The 18755-nt window shown below is 39.4% G+C and overlaps 1 protein-coding gene across 5 annotated transcripts in view; it reads right to left on the reverse strand.

Annotated features, from left to right (window-relative positions):
• The window catches only part of b3galt1 (beta-1,3-galactosyltransferase 1), a 538987-nt gene that overhangs the window by 11434 nt on the left and 508798 nt on the right, over positions 1-18755 (reverse strand). The window contains exon 7 of one of the 5 annotated variants that reach the window (XM_062969193.1): positions 5713-7978. The exons of the other annotated variants lie outside the window; for them this stretch is intronic. The gene's annotated coding sequence lies outside the window, so the exon portion shown is untranslated. The remainder of the gene's footprint in view (positions 1-5712; positions 7979-18755) is intronic. 5 annotated transcript variants of the gene reach the window in all.

Raw genomic sequence — 18755 nt, forward strand, 5'->3', positions numbered from 1 at the left:
CTCATTCCAATGTCGTAAATTAGTTAAACTTGTCTCCCCACTTTTTTATAAGTGGTACCTTATTTCCTACTTGATAGATGCAACTATATTTTTTATTTTTAATTGACGGGTGCTCACCCCGCCACGGGCTGGCCTCGAACTCATGACCTCATGGTCAGAGTGATTTATTGCAGCAGGCTGCTCACCAGCCTGCGCCACAGCCCGGCAACTTTGCTAGGTCTTACTTTTGGGGGAGGCCTTATATTTAGTAATTCAGCAAAACCTCTACTAGGCCTTATTTTCAGGGGATGTCTTATTTTCGGGGAAACAGGGTAAGACTTTTTGTACCATGAACCACCATAATGGCTTATCTCATGACCCATCACTATCAGAAAGGGCAAGATAACTACAGATAACTCAACTAGCAGAGGTTGGAAATATGCTGATATTGGATTTGTTAAATGACTGATATTGGATTTGTTAAATGCTGATATTGGATTTGTTAAATGACTTTAAAAAATCAGAATGCAAACTACCATTTTGCTCAACAAAATGTATAGGCCCTTAGTCCAAAAAACAATATGAGGGACGGGCCAAAAACATTTTGGCTTACAACATTGTCTCTACTCTCCATTGACACCTTTCCTGCTATTGTCTGTTTTTCAGCCCATGGTTGGCAGGTGATGTGAGTGATGTGAAGCATTATAAGCAGCAGCAAGAACATGATGGAAGGAGAAGAGGAAGCCTGTGGTACCTTCCATCATTTCATTGGGCTACAGGTTGGAATTTAAGTAAATCAGATCTAATTTGCCAAATAGTCACTGTTGAATGTTTTTATGTTGAATGTTTTTATACTGTGGAATGATATTTTAAATTGTAAGTCGCTCGGAGCACTCTGGTGGAGAGCGACTAATTAAGAAATGAAGTGAAGTGAAGTGAAGTCAAAGAGAACAAAAAGTGGTCAATTAAGAGGATGGCAGGAAAGAGGAGAGATGCTCTATTTCGTTTTCTCCACAGCAACCTGCTTGCCTTTTCATGCTTTCAGGCCTCTTTTTTTGAACAGGTTTGAATTTCGTATATATGGGTAAATTTTGCTTTCTTCTTTGTATTCATCACTACGTTTCAATTTTATTGCTGGTACTTTGTTTATTGCTGGGTGCAGCTTTGTTTACTTGATCATACCACCGTTATCTATATTAGCAGCTTTGCTTTTGGGTTTTGCAAGTACAGGCAGTCCCCAAGTTACAAACATTTGACTTACAAATGACTCATGGTTAAGAACAGGGGTGAGACAACAGGAAATGAGAGAAATCTACCCTTTGGAAGGAGAATTCACTCCGAAAAGAGTTATCATGGAGAAAAAGTGTCTCCAGTGAAGTTTATCATCAATATTTGTTTCCCCAACAAGCCAAATTTTTCAAAATCCAGTTGTCATAGGGACAGAAAGTGAGATGAAATCTTCTGAACAGGGCAGCAAAACAAACACCACAAAAGTCTTAACCTTTCCCTATGATATCCAAAGCTAAATAGAAATATATATTTGGCTGCAGCTACAGCTAAAAATATATTTGTTCCAACTTACATAAAAATTCAACTTAAGAAGAAACCTACAGAATTTATTTTGTTTGTAATGTGTGGACTGCCTGTGCTATTTTTTTTATTCTAAAGCACACTTTTTTCCTATTGCAACATTTAAAATGATGTGCATCTTAGAATCAATGGCATCTTACAGTTGAAGAAATACAGTATTATTTTGATGGGAGTTGCATGAGGTGCTGGTTGTTCTTCAAGGACTCTGTTTTCAGATTGTAGGAAAAATAGATTAAAATCAGGGACCTTAGGCCCGGGCTGTGGCGCAGGCTGGAGAGCAAGCCAGCTGCAACCAGCTGCAAATGAATCACTCTGACCAGGAGGTCATGAGTTCGAGGCCAGCTTGGAGCCTATGTTTGTCTTGTCTTTGTTCTATGTTAAAAGGCATTGAATGTTTGCCTATATGTGTAATGTGATCCGCCCTGAGTCCCCTTCGGGGTGAGAAGGGCGGAATATAAATGCTGTAAATAATAATAATAATAATAATTAGTGGAGGAAGGAGTAAAGTCAGATATATATATATATATTAAACCTTTATTCCAACAAGGTTTTAAAGAGTATTTATTTAACATGAATGTATACAACAATGTAGTATTAAGCTCTCATTTCAATGTCAAACATAGCTGATGTCTTGCTTTTTAATTCTTTTTAAAAAAATTTTTTTTAGTGTTTGTGTAACACAATTGCATTTTAAAGTAAGCTTCCTATCTCTGAATGGGAGTCACATAAGGCCCTTCTGATCCAACAGACCTTTTATTTTGTCTTATACAGTAGAGTCTCACTTATCCAAGCTAAACGGGCTGGCAGAAGCTTGGATAAGCGAATATCTTGGATAATAAGGAGGGATTAAGGAAAAGCCTATTAAACATCAAATTAGGTTATGATTTTACAAATTAAGCACCAAAACATAATGTTTTGCAACAAATTTGACAGAAAAAGCAGTTCAATACGCAGTAATGTTATGTAGTAATTGCTGTATTTACAAATTTAGCACCAAAATATCACGATATATTGAAAACATTGACTACAAAAATGGCTTGGATAATCCAGAAACTTGGATAAGCGAGGCTTGGATGAGTGACACTCTACTGTATTTGGAAAGGTGTTATTTTGGTTTGGATATGATTCAAATGGTGAAAAAGAAATGAAAATACAGAGATTCCCATAATATTTTTTGTTGCACCCTCAGCCCCTTGAAATCTTCGGATCAATCTTACATTAAAAATCCAGTAAAAAAGGAAATGTCACAATGAATTGTTGTTACTCTTGTTCTTATAATTGAGTTCTAAATTTAGAATTGGGCTTTGCTTTCATTTGTGCAAACTAAGCAAGTGGGACAGTTCAGCGCAGTTTCTTTTTATACTATGAAAAAGATGTTGACACTTTAATTATTATGATAGAAGTCAGAATTCTCTTTTTTGGAACGTTTAATCACTAGAGAATTATTTTGAGATACGGGTTTTTTAAAGACTGTATTGAATGTATAGATTATGTGTTTATGATTTAGCACAAGGCACTTAGCTTATAAGAGCTATATAGGCCTTCCAGAAAATGTTCAAACACAGTCTAAACAGAAACAAATCTGTGTTGTCGAAGGCTTTCATGGCCGGGATCACAGGGTTGTTGTATGTCTTTTGGGCTGTGTGGCCATGTTCCAGAAGTATTCTCTCCTGACGTTTCGCCCACATCTATGGCAGGCATCCTCAGAGGTTGTGAGGTATCCATACCCAGAACAACCCAGAAACAAATCTGCTTATACAGTAGGATTTCTTTATCTACAGATTTGCTATCCATGGTTCTACTTATCCACATACCAAAAAAAGTTCCCCCAAGTGTTTGTGAGCTTCTCTGAGTCCTCCAGTGCTATTCTATGTTATGCTTCTGGCCCAAGAATAGTCAAAGTATGCAGTGGTTCTCAACCTGTGGGTCCCCAAATGTTTTGGCCTTCAACTCCCAGAAATCCTAACAGCTGGTAAACTGGCTGGGATTTCTGGGAGTTGTAGGCCAAAACACTTGACACATGGGGACCCACAGGTTGAGAACCACTGCCCTAAGATGATGATGATGATGATGATGATGATGATAAGTGGTTTACTGGTATGGGGTTTACTATTATCAACATTAACAGACTGCCATGGTGTGTGTGTGTTGGAATATATCCATGTGGCTTGGGGGTTTATCATATATGATTTGTTCTTTACTAATAAATGCACCTGCAAATTCCCGAGTGGCGAAGTGTGTTAAAGCACTGAGCTGTTGAACTTGCAGACCGAAAGGTCCCAGGTTCAAATCCCGGGAGCGGAGTGAGTGCCTGCTGTTAGCTCCAGCTTCTACCAACCTAGCAGTTCGAAAACATGCCAATTTGAGTAGATCAATAGGTACCACTCCGGCGGAAAGGTAAGGGCGCTCCATGCAGTCATGCCGGCCACATGACCTTGGAGGTGTCTACGGACAATGCCGGCTCTTCGGCTTAGAAATGGAGATGAGCACCAACCCCCAGAGACAGACATGACTGGACTTAACGTCAGGGGAAACCTTTACCTTATACAAAAAATGTTTTTGTATCAACATTTTAAGACCAGCAATCCAATTAGCATCTCCTTGAAATTTGTAACCACTCGAATAAACAGATCCTCTCTTTCTCTATAGCTCTTCCTAAATATGCTCCCTCTATGCATTTTTAAAAGGAAAGGAAAAAATTGGTTATATGGTCCTAACTTTTACCTTCAGTGTATCTACAGGTCATAGTAAAATCCTCAACTTTGCCCCCCAAACCTGCCCTTGACTTAGGCATAAATTTGACTTATGCATGAGTATATATGGGAGATCACAGCATTGATCACAGCATTCTACTGTCCAAACTGAATAATAATAATAATATTAATAATATTAATAATAATAATAATAAGTTTATTTTTATACCCCGCCCCATCTCCCCGAAGGGACTTGGGGCGGCTTACATGTGCCAAGCCCAATCAACAACAATAAAACAAGGCGATAAAACAGATCAAATAACAATAAAAACAAGCCATAAAATCACATACAGGGATAAAAGATAAAATCTTGGATACAATCTGGAGAAACCTGGGTCAAAAATGCTAGTTGTCAAATCATCAGGAAGGGGTGGATTATCCAAATTGTTGTCGCCTTCAAGGTGCACGAAGAGGCGTAAATACGAGACTACTATTGGAAATGAATGACATTGGGATTTCTCAAGGTTTTCTGGAAGAAGTCTTTTTCTCAACCCTACTTGAAGATGCTTCTGTTTGAAACTGATACCTTCAATATGGCAAGGAATGTCTTGTCAATTAGTTACAGCTCCACCTGTGCATACTGGTTAGCATTTTCACTATGAAACATCCACATCTTTGCACAGTCCCCCTCATTGCTTATCAAAAACCACATTTAAAAGTTTCTCCAATTCCATGGAGTGTAATAGGTCATCCATGATTACATCAATCATGTTTTGTTGGAGCAATAACTTATAAATTGTGTCCCAGAGGCCTTATAAATGGATGCAAATAACACATTTCACCTTCAGTTACCATAGCCAGTCTGATTAGTTTTCAGCATTCTTGTGCTACACTTGCCTGCAAGCTCGCTCAGCAAGTTTCCTGTCCTCTAGCATGTCTTAATTTATTTATTTATTGAATTTGTATTCTGAGATAGGATTCAAGGTGACATACAATAATTTTAAACAGATAAAACGAAAACATTAAAACATAAAATTAAGCTTAAATTGAGTCAAGCAGGTACACAGACTATGTATCCCTTATCTGAAATGCTTAGGAGCAGAAGTGTTTTAGATTTTGGAATACAGTAGAGTCTCACTTATCCAACGTAAACGGGCTGGCTGAACGTTGGATAAGCGAATATCTTGGATAATAAGGAGAGATTAAGGAAAAGCCTATTAAACATCAAATTAGGTTATGATTTCACAAATTAAGCACCAAAACATCATGCTAGACAACAAATTTGACAGAAAAAGTAGTTCAATACACAGTAATGTTATGTTGTAATTACTGTATTTATGAATTTAGCACCAAAATATCATGATATATTGAAAACATTGACTACAAAAATGGCTTGGATAATCCAGAGGCTTGGATAAGCGGGGCTTGGATTAGTGAGACTCTACTGTACCTGTAATTGCATAATTGGAGTTGGGACCCAGGTCTAAACATTGAAGTCATTGTTTTTTCATCATATGGACCTTGCAGGAATAGCCTGAAAGTAATTTTATACAAATATTTTAATAACGTTGTGCATAAAACAAATTGTGGGTACACTGAACCATCAGAAAGCAAAGGTATCACTATCTCAACCACCCATGTGGACAGTTTGGGATTTTGAAGAATTTTGGATTTCAGAATTCCAGACATGGGATGCTCAACCGGTAATGTTATTTACTTAAGGAAAGATTTAGAACACCAACACAGTGAGATCTTCTCTACTTTTTGCTCCTTTTATTTAGGGCAAGGACATCTTACAATGTCATTTAACCAAACGTTTTATTATACAGTGTTCCCTCACTACTTTGCGGTCCACTTTTCGCGGATTCGCTGTTTCGCGGTTTTTCAATAAACTCTAAAAGATGATTATAAGTCATAAAAATTGCAATTTACAGCCTAAGGAAGGGAGGAAGGAGAAGCCAAAGGGAGAGAACAGGAGCCCAAGTGGCAACGGGAGGAAAAGGAGGTGATTTATCAACACACGATTGGTTGATAAAGACTTAAAATAGTTTATAACTACTAAAATAATGCATAAATATTATTAAAATAAATATAGTGTCCCGGATTTTCACTTATTGCGGGTGGTCCTGGAACCTAACCCCCGCAATAAGTGAGGGAAAACTGTACCAGCAATAGAAATAGTGACAAACACCAGGCTAAGTTGCACTTATGCTGGTACACAAACGGAAAATTTTGTGGAAGGAGGTTAGTATATCTCCTCATGCCAACCTACACCCCACTCTCACTCCCACCAATGTGAACTCACTAGTGCCTTTATTGGATCTAGGTCAATATTTCTCACGATGTTGGTTATGCTTATCTTATTGTTATTCTCAGCACTTCAGACAAACTATTTTCTCAGCTTTTTTCTCAATCTTTGTTGTGCTCTTTCCTCAAACACTCATAAAGACGCTTAGGTGCAACAAGCTTCGGTTGTGACTTTCCCAACAGGATGACAATAGCCTTGATGATACCAAAGTCTATCTTCACACCAACATGGTTTTCAATTAATCTGTGTCAAAATGACAAGGGCTGATACTAATGTGCAGACAAGAACTCATGAAACCATATTAAGACTGAACTCACTGAACTGGATAATGAACCAGCGTCTCATAAATCAACACAATATCATGAGCAACAAACAATGTGAGACTCTTGACATTTACTAGACATTTCCTAGGCTAGGAGTTTTCAAGCTCATCCTTCAGAATGTCTTCACACAGCTTTTCAATTTAGTACAGTAGAGTCTCACTTAGCCAAGCCTCGCTAATCCAAGCCTCTGGATAATCCAAGCCGTTTTTGTAGTCAATGTTTTCAATATATCATGATATTTTGATGCTAAATCCGTAAATACAGTAATTACAACATAACATTACTGCATATTGAACTACTTTTTCAGTCAAATTTGTTGTATAACATGAAGTTTTGGTGCTTAATTTGTAAAATCATAACCTAATTTGATGTTTAATAGGCTTTTCCTTAATCCCTCCTTATTATCCAAGATATTCGCTTATCCAAGCTTCTGCCGGCCCATTTAGCTTGGATAACTGAGACTCTACTGTACCACTTTGTTCCAAACAGTATTGCTGTGGCTGTAATACAAAGGAGTCCCATCTAGCACTTAGACAAATAAATGTGCAATATGCTATAGGGGCTCTCTTATAGCACAGAGAAAAGGATTTTAAAGGTTTATGGGGCTTTACTCTGAGTGTTCGTCCCTTCAAATGAAGGGGTAAAGGTGATAAAGGTGTTGGTTTTCTTTACTTGATCCAGCTTCTATCCTGACAAGATAGATATTACCTAGAAACTAGTAGACTGAAAGCCAAAACCAAGGTCACAACGACATCTGTCATAGAACTCCAATATGCGGATTACAATGTGGTCTGTGCTCATTCAGAAGAAGACCTACACTTTAAACACTTGCAGAAGCATAAGAAAAGCCTCTGGTGGCCTGGGGGATAAAAGCCTCATGACTTGAGGGTTGGGTTGCTGACCTGAAATCTGCCAGGTTCGCGGATGAGCGCGGATGAGCTCCCTCTTTCAGCTCCAGCTCCATGCGGGGACATGAGAGAAGCCTCCCACAAGGATGGTAAAAACATCAAAATATCTGGGTGTCCCCTGGGCAATGTCCTTGCAGACGGCCAATTCTCTCACTCCAGAAGCAACTCTGGTTGCTCCTGACACAAAAAAAACCAAACAAACATAGAAAATGACTGTGTTATGTTGAAAGAGGAAAATGATTTTGCCATATTCTCATTTTGTATCATGTAGTAAACCTCTGAGGATGCCTGCCATAGATGTAGGCGAAAAGTCAGGAGAAAATACATCTAGAACATGGCCATACAGCCCGGAAAACATACAACAACCCTGTGATCCTGGCCATGAAAGACTTTGACAACACATAGTAAACTTTGCCTTGTGTTGTGATGTATTCCCACATGAAAAGAAAGAAAGAAAGAAATAAAAGAAAAGAAAAAACTTTATTTGTATTCCGCCCTATCTCCCCAAGGGGACTCAGAGCGGATTCCAACATAAAATGACAAACATGTCAGGGTATTGTGTATTGTGAAATGTTAAATCAATCTGGGTTATTAGAAATGCCTTATGTGTTAGTTTTCGGCAAGGCATTCCAGTAGTTATGGAGTTAATGAGAGCCTGCTATGATTGACGTATCACAGGACCAATGGGGTCAAGTTTGTTTTGACTGGGACTTTCTTCTTGGTCTGTGGAATGCAGAGGAGCGACTTCAGTGTGTGTGTGAGTTGCTTCAGCATGAGCACTCATGGAGAAAGGACTGATTTGTTCTACTTGTATATAGTTATGTAAATAAAGATTTATTGCCGTTGGATTTTCAACCGAACCCTCGTCTGCTGGAGTATTTCTTGACCAGTGCTGTTTCTCAGCATGGGAATACAGTCTGGAGAAGGAGGTGAGACCGGGATGATGAATTTTTGGAATCCACTCTGCACCCCATCATCCCCCGACAAAACATTCATTGCCTCCGTAAACAAACAAACAAATACTGACAAAAATCCCAGAGAAACCCTGCATATAAAAATAACATTAAAACCTAATATCAATTTAAAATCTAACATCAACAAACCAAACCTACAGTATATACTCGAAGATAAGCCGAGTTTTTCAGCCCTTATTTATGAGCGGAAAAAGTCTCCCAGGCTTATAATCGGATCAAGGTCAATGCCAGCAACAGAGCCTGCAGGCTATTGCTTGCAATATGTGATCTATTTCTTTCTTCTACCTTATCAGTGTGTTTTCTTTTGTAAATCCTCCCTCACTCTTAATCAAGGGAATGTTTTGAAAAGAGAAAGACACCCTTGCAAGTCAGGAAGAAGAAAAATATGTATATTCATTAATCTTATGAAAGCATTTCCCCCTGAAATATTTGTTAAACTCTCCTACAGATATATAGGCATTAACCCCTTGCAAGCTTTTGCCATCTCTATGTAACTTTATATGTGTATCTATCTATATGCATTAATTTTACATATGAATTTCCCCTCATATGTTTGCAGGTCTTTGCAAATCCTTTATACATATAGATCCATGTACCTGTGTATCTGTAGCCATACATACACATTATTTTTATATATGAATTTACCCTCATATGTTTGCAAGTCTCTGCAAATAATTATATAAAGAGAGATGTCTGGATAGATAGGAATATATTCTTACCTACCTATATATAGGGCTTGCAAATATTACAGGGGGGAAATGAATACACAAATATATATAGACATGTCTAGATAGATATGAATATATACGTGTGTATATATATTGTAGGGAAAATGCGCGCGCACACACACACACACACACAGAGGGGATTTGCAAATGTTTCAGAGGGAAATGCATATGTGAAATTAGTGTCTATAATTGTAGATCTATATCTAGCTCTGCATTGTTTATATAAGCATTGAATGTTTGCCTGTTACTATGTTGGAAGCCGGCCTGAGTCCCCATGGGGAGATAGGGAGGGATCTAAATGAAGTTTTATTATTGTTGTTGTTGTTGTTGTTGATACCATATTGTTTTTGTTGCCCCTACTTTTCCACTTATAGAGTTAGTTTATTATTTTTCTTTGAAATATGGTAAATATTCAAAAACATTTAACCTACTGATGCCTCAATTAATGAAATTTTATTGGTATCTATTTTTATTTTGAATTCCTTTCTGGAATCCTGTTGGTATCTGAATAAAGAACAAGTTTTGCTATGGAAATGATTGGACATTTGGTTCAATGCACAATGTCTACATTCAATTCAAAGTTATGGAAATTGAACTGTGCATGGAGTGCCATTGTATATACAGAAGTACATTCTGCAAATATGTGCCTTACACACTATAAACCAATGGGTTGTTCATTTGGTTCATTTAGTTGCTTGCCAGCCCCGTTTTTATGCACAGAACACAATCTAACACTAATTTTCTGATCACCCACCTCAACATTCAAATCTCCCACCAACTCAGTAGAAGGAGAAAAAAAATATATGACTTTTAGCTAAGAGTTAATATGTTTGCATTTGTGAGTGAAATGTTGTGACTTTTATTGCTTGCAATGTTATGGAAGCAGAATATTGTAATGGATTTGTGGAGGCAATTAATGGCTGGGGACCACAATTGCTGACAGTGTGCATTTCTATTAATGGAAGCAACACCTCCACTGTTTGTGTTCCAGGAATTCTATTTGTGTGGTGAAGGGTTATAGGACGTGTAAGAAATTGAAGTGAGAAAAAGAAACTGCAGACTTATTACATGTTAGTGAAATTCATAAACAACTTTTTTGAAACATGTTTTGAATGGAACACAGAAGAGGAAATGAGCTGCAGAGAAGAAAGAGAAAATGAGAGGAGGTACCAATAAATATACAGTAGAGTCTCACTTATCCAACACTCGCTTATCCAACGTTCTGGATTATCCAATGCATTTTTGTAGTCAATGTTTTCAATATATCGTGATATTTTGGTGCGAAATTCGTAAATACAGTAATTACTACATACCATTGCTGTGTACTGAACTACTTTTTCTGTCAAATTTGTTGTATAACATGATGTTTTGGTGCTTAATTTGTAAAATCATAACCTAATTTGATGTTTAATAGGCTTCTCCTTAATCTCTCCTTATTATCCAACATATTCGCTTATCCAACATTCTGCCGGCCTGTTTATGTTGGATAAGTGAGACTCTACTGTACATGTATTTTATTGATAATTTACATTTTTATTCTTGTGAGTTGATGCGTAGGCAGGGCTTGGTGCAGGGAGGCTATAAGACTGTTAAGATGGTACGACAGAACGAAAAAAGAGAAAATATTTAGAAATCATTTTGTAAGGTCCTCACTATTAAGAGTATGGGACAAATATAAAAGAAACTTTTACACTAAAACTCCGCTATGGGTGTCGGCAATGGAAGCTAATCAGAGAAGATTATTAGGTTGGACTTCATGGCCATCTTATAAGGATATTCTAATCAAAAATACAACGACGTTGAAAACTCATCAAGAATTAAAGCAGACTTTTAAAAATATCTCTTGGCTCCATTACTTACAAATCAGAGATCATTATAAACAGGATAATAAGTTAGGATTTAACCTTAGTGAAGAGTTTTGGGACAAAATACTCCAAACAGACAAGAAAGTGATTACAAAAAAAAAAAATAACCAATTGTTGGACTGGGCTACAGAGAAGGAAACTATAAAAGCTTGCATGATTAAATGGGCAGAAAACATACGAAGACCTATAAATCTAAATAAATGGGAACTAATGTAGAACAAAAAACTAAAATATACGTATTCGACTGACCTTAAGGAAAACTGGCTGAAGATGTTCCATCGGTGGTACATGACCCCTACAAAACTATCTATGATGTATAAAAATGTTCCAAAGAATTGTTGGAAATGTCATAACCAAGATGGAAGCTTTTTCCATATGTGGTGGACATGTAGCAAGGCCACAAGCTACTGGATTAAGATTCATGAAGAAATTCAAAATATTTTTCAAAGGAAATTCCCTAAAAAACCAGAATGCTATTCGTTAGGTTTAACAGATAAGGACTTTATAATGTCGCAAAATGAGGACATGTTATTCACTTATATGATGTCAACAGCCAGGATCATCTATGCAAAGTATTGGAAACTACCCTGTTTCCCTGAAAATAAGACATCCCCAGAAAATAAGACCTAGTAGAGGTTTTGCTGAATTGCTAAATATAAGGCCTCCCCCGAAAGTAAGACCTAGCAAAGGTTTTGCTTAGAAGCATGCAGGATCGGTAAATGTACATACCATAGATTGTTGTACATGGAAATAAAGGTAGTAACAAGTAATAATAATAATATAATAATAATTTTATTCTTGTATCCCACCTCCATCTCCCAGAAGGGACTCAGGGCAGTTTACACAGGGACAAGCCCAACAACAACATACATTTACATACGAACAGAAATTTAAAACAGTAATTTAAAAACAGTATAGCAATAAAATTTAATATAGACATTCTTGAAAGGATTCACAGTTTGGTTATGCTGGTTTGTGATGACAACTGTACAGTAGATAATAAATTTTCATTTTTTAAAAATTCAACCATAAATGTGAATTCTTCTTTGTGGAAAAATAAGACATCCCCTGAAAATAAGACCTAGCACATCTTTGGGAGCAAAAATTAATATAAGGCACTGTCTTATTTTCGGGGAAACAGGGTAGAAGAAACGCCAGACCCGGGTCAATGGAGAATTAAATTGATGGACATTAAGGATATGGACAAATTGACCTTCTTGATTAAAAAAAGGTCCCAGGCTGTGGCGCAGGCTGGTGAGCAGCCAGCCAGCTGCAACAAATTACTCTGACCAAGAGGTCATGAGTTCGAGGCCAGCTCGGAGCCTATGTTTGTCTTGTCTTTTTTTTATGTTAAAGGCATTGAATATTTGCCTTATATGTGTAATGTGATCTGCCCTGAGTCCCCTTCGGGGTGAGAAGGGCGGAATATAAATACTGTAAATAAATAAAATAAATAATAAAAAGAACTCGGGTAACCCTATAAAACAAACAACCTGGGATCAGGTAGAAAGGTATTTTAGAAGAAGATGAAACAAATAATTACTGAGAGAGGTATAGTAATATAACAATATTCAGCAGAATTAGAAAAGAACCAAACTGCAAAGAACTGGAAGGAAGTCAAGACCATTTTTTTTGTTTTTTATTTTTGTTTTTTTCTCCACTATTTTTTAATGTTTTTCTTTTTATATACTTTTTCTCCCCTCTTTTTTTATAGTTCTCTCTCCTCCCTCCTTCACTATCTCTCCTTTTTTCTCTTTTTCCCCCTTCACTTTCTATTCAATAATTGTTCTCACTCTTTTGATGTATTCTATTGTTATATATGTTAATAATTTTTTTTTAAAGACTGTTAAGATGGCCCTGGACCTAGTCGCTATCTTAGTTATAAAACATGGCCCCTCAAGACAAGGCTTGATTAGGACGGTAAATTCAGAACTCTACATGTGGGCATTTACCCTGGATATTTACTAGGCTTGCTCAAATAATTCGATTTCCCCGTTACCCGTTATTAATTCGTTACTTTCGTTAGTTTTGAAGCAATATACGGCCTTGATTGTCCACACGTCTGGATATCGCGGTTTCGAACCGCGAGAGGCCGTTTTTTGTTATGTCGTCGTTTTTTTCGTTAGGAAAAAAAGCTTTTGCAAATCACCCAAACTCCCACCATTCAGGCCCTTTCCTTTTGCCCCTCAGCAAAAGGGGCGTCACGGGCTCAGCCAATGGGAGGGGGCGAGGGGGAAGGAGGCCGAGGAGGAGGAGGAAGACGGAGGGGGGAAATGGCCGCCGCCGCCGCCTCGCCTCAGCTCAGGCCTGGTGTCTCTCTGTGAGGCGGGAAGGCGGCGGATGGAGCCAGGAATGGAGAGACCGAGAGAGACAGAGACACGCAGAGATGGAGGCTGGCGCGGGGCCCGGCGGTGAGGAGGAAGAGGCCCGGGATGTGAGGGGGTGTGGGCCAGGCCCGTCCTTGGCTGCTCCCGGGGAGGGAGGGAGGGAGGACTACGACTCCCAGGGGCACCCTCCCTCCCCCCAATACAGGTCTCCATACCACGCTACATGAACTTGAATGGATAGTATACTGTGGTTGTGTTGTCGAAAGCTTTCATGGCCGGGATCACACTGTTGTGGTATGTATTCCGGGCTCTATGGCCATGTGCCAGAAGCATTCTCTCCTGACGTTTCACCCACATCTGTGGCAGACATACTCAGAGGTTTTGACGTCTGTGCGAAGCTAGGCAAGTGGGGTTTATATATCTGTGGAAGGTCCAGGGTGGGAGAAAGAACTCTTGTCTGTGGGAGGCAAGTGTGAATGTTGCAATTGGTCACCTTGATTAGCATTGAATAGCCTTGCAGCTTCAAAGCCTGGCTGCTTCCTACCTGGGGGAATCCTTTGTTGGGAGGTATTAGCTGGCCCTGATTGTTTCCTGTCTGGAATTCCCATTTTCTGGGTGTTGTTCTTTTACTGTCCTGATTTTAGCTTTTCTGTAGCTAAAAATGCATATAAAATTGATTCTATAGGGAGGATAAATGATTGGATTTCAACTCCTACAGCTTAGCTTTCTCTGCCAATAATGGTACCATACCAAACTAAACCTCCCAAGATTCTGTAGCAGTGAGCCATCTTGGATATTGTAAGGGATTTATTATTATTATTATTATTATTATTATTATTATTATTATTATTATTAGACCTTGCTCCCAGGAAGGTGCCTTCGCTGTGGCTCCCAACTTATCTATCTACCTTTCCACATATTCTCCACATTGTGTGTATGTGTATGTATATTATATATACATGAGCCCCGATGGCGAAGTGTGTTAAAGCACTGAGCTGCTGAACTTGCAGACCGAAAGGTCCCAGGTTCAAATCCCGGGAGCAGAGTGAGTGCCCGCTGTTAGCTCCAGCTTCTGCCAACCTAGCAGCTTGAAAACATGCCAATGTGAGTAGATCAATAGGTACCGCTCTGGCGGGAAGGTAATGGCACTCCATGTAGTCATGCCGGCCACATGACCTTGGAGGTGTCTATGGACAACACTGGCTCTTGGGCTTAGAAATGGAGATGAGCACCAACCCCCAGAGTCAGACATGACTGAACTTAACGTCAAGGGATACCTTTACCTTTACCTATACACACACACACACACACACACACACACATATGCAGGGACTATATATATATATATATATATATATATATATATATATATATATATATACACACACACACACACACACAGTATATATCACACACACACCAATTTAACAAAGTTTCAGCCACAAAAACAAAGTTTCTGAAGTAGAACAATGACTTTCACAGTAAAGACAACCCAATTTAACAGGAAATAAGACTTTCAAACCAGGAACAGATTTCTGCAATTATTAAAAAATGGTTTATTATAAAAGCTATGAAAATTCGCCAAAAATCAGAGGATAAGGGAAACGTTCCAAATTTTGGTGAGCTATCAGTGTTAAATGTGTTCTACCATTGTACCAAGTTTGAAGAAGATCACTCAAAAAATGAGGGCGGGAGAGTCCTGTAAAATCTCCCCTCGTGCTGTTTTTTTTTTGGCCACTGCGCATGCGCGTCCGCCATTAACTAATTAATTTTGAAAATAACGAATTTTCATTAATTTCGAATTTTTTGGGGGGCAAAATTCGGAAATGACATCAGAAACGAAACGCTGGCGCCCCCTGCTTTTGAAACGAGTTTAGAATCAATTTTTTCATGGATCGCTCAAGCCTAATATTTACCCAAGTTTTGACAAGAAATGGCATGCAACAGCAACGGCTGTTGCTGTGAAGACAAAGATGCATTTATTATCTTGGGCTTTTTAAAGAGAAAGATTACCAATGTTCCCATTTGTAGTACTAAGGGAGTCCTTCAAGCTCTTACTATGCATAGCTGTTCAGCTTAACGTATTTGAATCTAGCTTTCATATTATGTTCTGAGATGTAATGGTTACACTGACAGCAGCTGTAAATTCTGTTAATCAGCCAGCTGCACATTTAAGTAGATACATATTTTTGGCCTAGAGCATGTAATTTTTAATGAACATAATGTTATTTCCGGTACAGAGGCCTAGTAACCAACTTCTATAAGGAATGAAAATAATTGCACAGTTAAACACACACACATACTTAATTCTGGATCGGGATTGTACATCAAACTGGAGAAATCGAAAGGTAATTGATACTGAAAATATGTGTACAGCCCATTTTCCTCCCATGTGGGTGACCGTGGTCTATTTTATAGAGGGCATTTTCTCAATTGACAATGCTCTATTGCAATGATTCTCAAACCTTCCTCCTTAGATGTTTGGGACTTCCCATGTTATTACACCACGACTTTTTTTTTCTGTGTCAGGAGCAATTTGAGAAACTGCAAGTCGCTTCTGGTGTGAGAGAATTGGCCGTCTGCAAGGATGTTGCCCAGGGGACGCACTGATGTTTTGATGTTTTTACCGTCCTTGTGGGAGGCTTCTCTCATGTCCCTGCATGGAGCTGGAGCTGATAGAGGGAGCTCATCCACACTCTCCCCAGGTTGGATTCGAACCTGGCAGCCTTCAGGTCAGCAACCCAACCTTCAAGTCACAAGGCTTTAATCCACTACACCACGGCTTGAAAGCCAGCAGTCCCTCATTTATTCTGTCTGCAGAATTCTGGGAAATGTAGTTTGGGGTTGGGGCCTTTAAAATTCTTAGCTACAGAGGTCCTTGCCTTCCCAAACTACATTTCCCTGGATTCTGCAGGAGGTAGAAATGCGGGACTGTCCGCTGAAAAGCTCTGGTGCTCCAGTGGGAAGGTAACAGTGCTCCATGCAGTCATGCCAGCCACATGACCTAGGAGGTGTCTATGGACAACGCTGGCTCTTCGGCTTAGAAATGGAGATGAGCACCAACCCCCCAGAGTCGGTCATGACTGGACTTAATGTCAGGGGAAAACCTTTACCTTTTTAAATCTGATTAGCTTTAATGACATCACCAGGGCCATTCTCCAGTATTTGCTGAGAAACCTCACAGCCTGGGATAATCTTGATGTGGCAACCCTACCTGGCCAGTCTTTCCCATGCAAAGAATGCACCCTGTATTTTCCTTTAGAATATTTCTAGATTTGGCAATATAATTATCAACTAGCATGTGCTCATTACATGCAAAATGATCTCTTCTTTTTGGGGGGGAAGGGGAGTTATGTTTTTCTTCATCTAGGGCAATGCCTAAGTGGACAGCTATGCTGCCATACACCCGTTGCAATTTAATATGTAGTCCAATCCAGATGGACTAAATATATGCATATATTTACCCAAATGGAAAAAAACTGAGTTGCACAGAGTCCTGCCCAGCAGATCTTTTCTGGATGACAACAGCCTCATCACACCAGAGCATGGATCCACTTTAAATATGGTTTCTGCTTCCTGCAGATTTCTGGGGTTTGTAGTTTAGTGAGGCCTAGGACCTGTCTGCTGAGCAGTGTAAAGGTAAAGGTTTCCCCTGACGTTAAGTCCTGTCGTGTCCAGCTCTGGGGGTTGGTGCTCATCTCCATTTCTAAGCCGAAGAGCCGGCATTGTCCGTAGAAACCTCCAAGGTCATGTGGCCGGCATGACTGCATGGAACGCTGTTACCTTCCCGCCGGAGTGGTACCTATTGATCCACTCACATTTGCATGTTTTCGAACTGCTAGGTTGGCAGAAGCTGGAGCTAACAACGGGCGCTCACTTCGCTCCCCGGACTTGAACCTGGGACCTTTTGGTCTGCAATTTCAGCAGCTCAGCGCTTTAACACACTGAGCCACTGGAGGTTCCTAAGTGTAGTGTAAAGGCCCCTCCCTAAACTACAAGCCCCAGAATTCTACAGGAGGCAGAAATTGGATTTAAAATGGATCTATGCACTAGTGCAGTGGTTCTCAGCCTGGGGTCCCCAGATGTTTTTGGTCTTCAACTCCCAGAAATCATAACAGCTGGTAAACTGGCTGGGGTATCTGGGAGTTGTAGGCCAAAAACATGTGGGGATCCCAGGTTGAGAACCACTGCTCTAGTGCAATGGGATCAATACTCAAGTATGAACACGCACGTGAGTTGCTTTGTCCTATGCCACAAGAATACATTTACTCAAATTTGGTTTTTATCTGACTGCCACTAGTTATGCAGGGCAGTCTAATTCTTGTTTTCTGGGATGAGTTTCAGTGATTTCATTTAGGAATGGAGGCCAAATTAGCTCCTGTGGCACACAGTTCTTTCAACCAGCTGAAACCTGAAGTGCCAGTGGCAGTTCCTCTCGAGCAGAAATAAATTGGATAGGCTTATCCATGTTGAATTATTTTAGGTTGAACTGCTAAGTATGGAGCTTGTTATGGAGCTTGTTTTTTTTTTGGGGGGGGGGGACTGTAGTTAATATATAAGGGCTATCCAGAAAGTAGGTTATGTTTTGGAATTAAAAATGAACAAAGTATAGGAGAAAACATTTACCATATGCAGTTGAAAGCCAGATCCAAATACCACTTCTCAACATAGTCCACATTGAAATCTAGGCAGTTCTCATAGTGATAAAAAAGTTTGGAAAGTCCTTCCCCACCAAACTTTTCCGCTTGGCTTGCATTCTCAACCAGGTGGCCGTCCCTTCCCCCAGCTGCGCATGTGCATGTACTCAACTTTCCCCCACGCTCATCCTGGATTGCTCTTCTGTTTAGCAAGGCTTGCAAGGAAGGTTATGGCGACCGTTTTTTGGCACAGGAAAGGAGTGCTTCTTGCAAAACCTTAGCAGAGCGATCCAGGACGAGCGTGGGGGAAAGTTGAGCGCATGCACATACGCAGCTGTGGGAAGGACGCAAGCCAAGCGGCAAAGTTTGGTGGGGAAGGACTTTCCCAACTCTTTTATCGCTATGAGAAGTGCCTAGATTTCA

The sequence above is a fragment of the Anolis carolinensis genome, chromosome 1 (assembly GCF_035594765.1).
Source record: "Anolis carolinensis isolate JA03-04 chromosome 1, rAnoCar3.1.pri, whole genome shotgun sequence".
Classification (NCBI taxonomy): Eukaryota; Metazoa; Chordata; class Lepidosauria; order Squamata; family Dactyloidae; genus Anolis; species Anolis carolinensis.